Below are 7,727 nucleotides of genomic sequence, written 5' to 3'. Positions count from 1 at the left end.
TTCCTCAATACGGGGGAGTTGTGCCGTCCTTCTTCTTTAACAGGACCAACGGAGCTGCCCAAAGGCTACAACTGTCACGGATAACCCCAGCCGCCTTCATGTTGCTCAACATGTCCTTGGTACACTGGTAATGTGAAGGTGGTATTGGCTTATAGCTCTCTTTGATGGGTGGGTGTGCACCTGTGGGGATGTAGTAATGGACCCCTTTTATTCCCCCAAAATCTAGCGGATGTTTGCTGAAGACTTGCTTGCTCGTATTCTTGCACTACCCTGTGGACCCGCTTCTTGTGATGTGAAGGTGTGGAGTCAGTGCCTACGTGTAATTCCTGACACCACTCCTCTGGCTGACTTGGTGAGCAGTCACTGACTGGGTGGGGTGCAGTAATAGTGGATGCTGCTACTTGGATAGCATGTGTATCTACTGTGAACAGCTTATCAATGGTGGCAAGTCGGGGCAGCTTAACCTCCTGCTCTCCGCAGTTTAACACTCTCACGGGCACTCTTCCCTTCCGCATTAATGAATAAAACTATGATGTAAATATCATATAGATACCCCACAATTGTAAATAAAGGTAGGTTATGGGAAAAGGGGGAACAGGGAAAGAGGAAAATAGTGTAATAAAGTATACCTTCTGGGGGTGAGAGGAAATGGCAGCACAGCCAGTGGAGGTGAAGCAAAAGGAAGCCTGCAACTAAAGAGTTGAGAGCGTTATCACATGGTGACTGAGCCTGATTGTAAAGGGAGCATAGAGTGGAGCATACTCTGGGCACGTTAGAACCCAAGTTCTTAAACCATGAATATGGACCCCTTTTATTCTCCCAAAGTCTAGCGGATGTTTGCTGAAGACTTGCTCGTATTCTTGCACTACCCTGTGGACCCGCTTCTTGTGATGTGAAGGTGTGGAGTCAGTGCCTACGTGTAATTCCTTACACCACTCCTCTGGTTGACTTGGTGAGCTGTCACTGAATGGGTGTGGTGAAGTAACGGTGGATGCTGTGGCTTGGATATCATATTAAATATAGGGACCCCCATACAGTAGTATGAGAAATTTTTTTGTATTCAATGATCGGTATTACCTTCAGGGGCGCGGCACGTGGACGTGCGTTCCATTAGCCTCACTGCATTCCACTCCCATACAGGAAGTGGGCGCAGCTATTACTACGGTCGCACATAAAAGAACCCACAGCCACCACTGCACACACGGTAGGTTTTTTAACTGCATGAGAGGACACACACAAGCTAGGGACCCCAACGTAGAGAAATACTTTGGCGTAGTGTTGGGGCTCTATTGCATTGATCAATTCAGTAGCTAAATTTCTCTTGATTCATATGTTCATGGCAGTAATGCAGATTCCATTTTTCACATATTCACTCTTGCATATAGCTATTGGATTTTTCAAGTCAGTATTCACACAGCAGTTTCTGCTATTTCATGTATTCCCCTTACATAGTCACTGGTGTGCATACCTTATCTCCCCATAGTGATGTTTTTTTAGGTTTTTGCACCCAGTTCGGACTTAGAATGGTGTTCCAAACGTTATTCCTATTTGTTAGTATTTTTTCGTTTGGGAACCCTCCCCAACCACACCTATTGCCAATCCATAGCATACGCATAAATAGCCTGGGTCTCAGCTTCCCATACACGGTAGGTTTTTTAACTGCATGAGAGGACACACACAAGCTAGGGACCCCAACGTAGAGAAATACTTTGGCGTAGTGTTGGGGCTCTATTGCATTGATCAATTCAGTAGCTAAATTTCTCTTGATTCATATGTTCATGGCAGTAATGCAGATTCCATTTTTCACATATTCACTCTTGCATATAGCTATTGGATTTTTCAAGTCAGTATTCACACAGCAGTTTCTGCTATTTCATGTATTCCCCTTACATAGTCACTGGTGTGCATACCTTATCTCCCCATAGTGATGTTTTTTTAGGTTTTTGCACCCAGTTCGGACTTAGAATGGTGTTCCAAACGTTATTCCTATTTGTTAGTATTTTTTCGTTTGTGAACCCTCCCCAACCACACCTATTGCCAATCCATATCATACGCATAAATAGCCTGGGTCTCAGCTTCCCATACACGGTAGGTTTCTTAACTGCATGAGAGGACACACACAAGCTAGGGACCCCAACGTAGAGAAATACTTTGGCGTAGTGTTGGGGCTCTATTGCATTGATCAATTCAGTAGCTAAATTTCTCTTGATTCATATGTTCATGGCAGTAATGCAGATTCCATTTTTCACATATTCACTCTTGCATATAGCTATTGGATTTTTCAACTCAGTATTCACACAGCAGTTTCTGCTATTTCATGTATTCCCCTTACATAGTCACTGGTGTGCATACCTTATCTCCCCATAGTGCCTGGGAGCTGACCCAGACACTAGCAGTTTTGCACTCCTACCCAAAACTGGGCTCCTCACTGAACTCACTACCTCCACGGTTCAACTCTAAACTGAACTTCAACTAACTGACTGGTTTATCCACCTCCAGGCCTGTGAACTCCTTGGTGGGTGGGGCCAACCACCTGGCTCCGCCCCACCTGGTGTGGACATCAGCCCCTGGAGGGAGGCAACAACGGTTTTGTGTCTGACTAGTGTAACTATCCGGGAAAGGGGGTGTGTGTGTGTTATGTCTGTGACTAACTGGCTAGTCCAGGGCGTCACACTTGCACTACCCTGTAGACCCCCTTCTTGTGATGTGAAGGTGTGGAGTCAGTGCCTACGTGTAATTCCTGACACCACTCCTCTGGCTGACTTGGTGAGCTGTCACTGAATGGGTGTGGTGAAGTAACGGTGGATGCTGTGGCTTGGATATCATATTAAATATAGGGACCCCCATACAGTAGTATGAGAAATTTTTTTGTATTCAATGATCGGTATTACCTTCAGGGGCGCGGCACGTGGACGTGCGTTCCATTAGCCTCACTGCATTCCACTCCCATACAGGAAGTGGGCGCAGCTATTACTACGGTCGCACATAAAAGAACCCACAGCCACCACTGCACACACGGTAGGTTTTTTAACTGCATGAGAGGACACACACAAGCTAGGGACCCCAACGTAGAGAAATACTTTGGCGTAGTGTTGGGGCTCTATTGCATTGATCAATTCAGTAGCTAAATTTCTCTTGATTCATATGTTCATGGCAGTAATGCAGATTCCATTTTTCACATATTCACTCTTGCATATAGCTATTGGATTTTTCAACTCAGTATTCACACAGCAGTTTCTGCTATTTCATGTATTCCCCTTACATAGTCACTGGTGTGCATACCTTATCTCCCCATAGTGCCTGGGATCTGACCCAGACACTAGCAGTTTTGCACTCCTACCCAAAACTGGGCTCCTCACTGAACTCACTACCTCCACGGTTCAACTCTAAACTGAACTTCAACTAACTGACTGGTTTATCCACCTCCAGGCCTGTGAACTCCTTGGTGGGTGGGGCCAACCACCTGGCTCCGCCCCACCTGGTGTGGACATCAGCCCCTGGAGGGAGGCAACAACGGTTTTGTGTCTGACTAGTGTAACTATCCGGGAAAGGGTGTGTGTGTGTGTTATGTCTGTGACTAACTGGCTAGTCCAGGGCGTCACACTTGCACTACCCTGTAGACCCCCTTCTTGTGATGTGAAGGTGTGGAGTCAGTGCCTACGTGTAATTCCTGACACCACTCCTCTGGCTGACTTGGTGAGCTGTCACTGACTGGGTGGGGTGCAGTAATGGTGGATGCTGCTGCTGCTTGGATAGCATGTGTATTTACTGTGAACAGCTTATCAATGGTGGCAAATCGGGGCAGCTTAACCTCTTGCTTTCCGCAGTTCAACACTCTCACGCGCACTCTTCCCTTCCGTATTAATGAATAAAACTGTGATATAAATAGTATATAGATACCCCACAAATGCAGATAAAGGTAGGTTATGGGAAAAGGGAGAAGAGGGAAACAGGAAAATAGTGTAATAAAGTATACCTTCCAGGGGGGAGAGGAAATGGCAGCACAGCCAGTGGAGGTGAAGCAAGGGGAAGCCTGCAACTAAATTGTTGAGAGCATTATCACATGGTGACTGAGCCTGATTGTAACGGGAGCATAGAGGTGCCGATCCTGTCTTACCTGCGTTGGTGTAGAAGTGGGTTTCCAGTGGTGGAGTCAGCTGTGTGCAGTGGTGGCTGTGGGTTCTTTTATGTGCGACCGTAGTAATAGCTGCGCCCACTTCCTGTATGGGAGTGGAACGCAGTGAGGCTAATGGAACGCACGTCCACGTGCCGCGCCCCTGAAGGTAATACCGATCATTGAATACAAAAAAATTTCTCATACTACTGTATGGGGGTCCCTATATTTAATATGATATCCAAGCCACAGCATCCACCGTTACTTCACCACACCCATTCAGTGACAGCTCACCAAGTCAGCCAGAGGAGTGGTGTAAGGAATTACACGTAGGCACTGACTCCACACCTTCACATCACAAGAAGCGGGTCCACAGGGTAGTGCAAGAATATGAACAAGTCTTCAGCAAACATCCGCTAGGCTTTGGGAGAATAAAAGGGTCCATATTCATGGTTTAAGAACTTGGGATCTAACGTGCCCAGAGTATGCTCCACTCTATGCTCCCTTTACAATCAGGCTCAGTCACCATGTGATAACGCTCTCAACTCTTTAGTTGCAGGCTTCCTTTTGCTTCACCTCCACTGGCTGTACTGCCATTTCCTCTCACCCCCAGAAGGTATACTTTATTACACTATTTTCCTCTTTCCCTGTTCCCCCTTTTCCCATAACCTACCTTTATTTACATTTGTGGGGTATCTATATGATATTTACATCATAGTTTTACTCATTAATGCGGAAGGGAAGAGTGCCCGTGAGAGTGTTGAACTGCGGAGAGCAGGAGGTTAAGCTGCCCTGACTTGCCACCATTGATAAGCTGTTCACAGTAGATACACATGCTATCCAAGTAGCAGCATCCACCATTACTGCACCCCACCCAGTCAGTGACTGCTCACCAAGTCAGCCAGAGGAGTGGTGTCAGGAATTACACGTAGGCACTGACTCGACACCTTCACATCACAAGAAGGGGGTCTACAGGGTAGTGCAAGAAGACGAGCAAGTCTTCAGCAAACCTCCGCTAGATTTTAGGGGAATAAAAGGGGTCCAACACCACATCCCCACAGGTGCACACCCACCCATCAAAGAGAGCTATAAGCCAATACCACCTTCACATTGCCAGTGTACCAAGGACATGTTGAGCAACATGAAGGCGGCTGGGGTTATCCGTGACAGTTGTAGCCTTTGGGCAGCTCTGTTGATCCTGTTAAAGAAGAAGGACGGCACCACTCCCCGTATTGAGGAATCGCTAGCTGCATTGAGAACTGCAAATTATTTTTCTACCCTTGATCTCACTAGTCACTATTGGCAAGTGTCCGTTGCTGAGGCAGACCGGGAGAAGACCGCCTTCGCCACCCCTATGGGTCTCTGCGAGTTCAAAAGCATGCCCTTCGAGCTGTGCAATGCACCAGGAACCTTCCAGAGGCTGATGGAATGCTGCTTGGGACAAGATTTTAGGGTGTATAAAAAGGGAGATTTGATCCCGTGATCCCAACGTATTGTTACACCTCTATAAATCACTTGTAAGGCCACATCTGGAATATGGGAACCAGTTTTGGGCTCCACATTTTAAAAAGGACATTCAGAAGATAGAGTCAGTTCAAAGGTGGGCAACTAGACTACTACAAGGAATGGAAGGCCTCCCATATGATGACAAGTTGAAAAAGTTATTAAGTGATTATTGGCTGCAATGGGGCTTTCTGGCTGGTGCCAGCCTCTCTTCTTAGCACACAGGAACCACAATCCCTACACCATGCTTCAATGGATTCTCTCATCCCAGCCCAGTAAAACTACATATTTTACACAGTCATAAGCAGCCCATGGGCATTCACCTGCATTCAAACCAATAACAGCTCATAGACCAGACAATCCATCTACCACTGGACCAAAGACAGGAAGTTAAATCCACTGCCTGCGGTAACCAACTTAATCCTATAGGCTACTCACACAACAAACCCAACAGAAAGGAAAAAAACATGGCTTCGATTATCCATCCAATGAAAATGCATAACCATTGTGAGCCATTGGACAATGCAATTGGACACTTGGTGACATGGTGCACGGCCCAATGAATCAAGTCTTTACTTCATATTCACGGTTTAAGCCCTTGGGTTCTAATGTGCCCAGAGTACATATCCAGAAAGATTCTCTTTCTTTGAGCTAAACACAAGTCAACAATACATTGTAAGCAGATTCTATTACCAGTGCCACACCATTTTGTGACGCATAATCACACAGTGATCGAATTAAGATTCCAAGTCATCGAACATGTCCAAGCCATACGCAGAGGAGGCAATAGAATTAGGAAGCTCAAAGAAAGGGAATCTTTCTGGATATATACTCTGGGCACATTGGAACCCAAAGGCTTAAACCATGAATATGAAGTACAGACTTGATTCATTGGGCCATGCATGGACATAATGGACATAATTCTAATAGGCAGGACAGGTAATAAGGAGCACAAGGGATATGCTAAAATGTGTTGTGTGACAAGACAGACACAGGAAAGGACATGATAACAGGTGTAGGGACCAACAAGGTGAGACAAGGGGTATCAGGATATTGTCAAGTAGGTATGAATGTAGTAATGGGGCAGGCATAGAGAATTGTATGTGAATGTGAATTACAATAAATCACTAAGGAAAGGAATATGTGAGTGTGTGCCTAATGTAAACTAATATTGTACTGGCAAAATTATAGATGGAAAGGGAGAAGGGGAGGGGGGGAGAGAGGAGGCTGTAATTGACTACAAGGGTATGAGTTATGAGTGATCATAGGGATAGTGTTACATAAGTGGAAATACCTATGGAGGACCGGATGTGTAAGCGCATACCTTATACAAACCTATAGAGTGCTGATGGGTGAGAGTGTGATGTTAGATATAAGACATCCTATAGTGAATAGTGAGCCGTAATCAAGTGCAACAGGGATATTTCACGTGACTATGGGAACATGGAAGGTAAAGAAAGGGGAGAAAAAACTGTTAGACAAGGTAATCAGACATAATGTAACCAGTTGATCAGACATGACAAACATGACAAATAAAAAACAAGGAAGAATGGAACTCCATACATAGTGGAACCATATATAGTGTGAACACGAAAAAGAACCGGGCGTTAGAAAAAATGTGCACGGCCCAATGAATCAAGTCGGTTCTTCATATTCATGGTTTAAGCCCTTGGGTTCCAACGTGCCCAGAGTATATATCCAGAAAGATTCCCTTTCTTTGAGCTTCCTAATTCTATTGCCTCCTCTGCGTATGGCTGGGACATGTTCGATGACTTGGAATCTTAATTGGGCCACTGTGTGATTATGCGTCACAAAATGGTGTGGGACTGGTAATAGAATCTGCTTACAATGTATTGTTGACTTGTGCTTAGCACAAAAAAAGGGAATCTTTCTGGATATGTGCTCTGGACACATTAAAACCCAAGGGCTTAAACCGTGAATATGAAGTACAGACTTGATTCATTGGGCCGTGCACCATGTCACCATGTGTGCAATTGCATTGTCCAATGGCTCACAATGGTTATGCGTTTTCATTGGATGGATAATCGAAGCCATGTTTTTTTCCTTTCTCTTGGGTTTGTTGTGTGAGTAGCCTATAGGATTAAGTTAG

This window comes from Anomaloglossus baeobatrachus, unplaced genomic scaffold (assembly GCF_048569485.1).
Source record: "Anomaloglossus baeobatrachus isolate aAnoBae1 unplaced genomic scaffold, aAnoBae1.hap1 Scaffold_66, whole genome shotgun sequence".
In the NCBI taxonomy this organism is placed as follows: Eukaryota; Metazoa; Chordata; class Amphibia; order Anura; family Aromobatidae; genus Anomaloglossus; species Anomaloglossus baeobatrachus.
The sequence above is the reverse complement of the archived record's forward strand: the minus strand, read 5'-3'. Positions refer to the sequence as shown.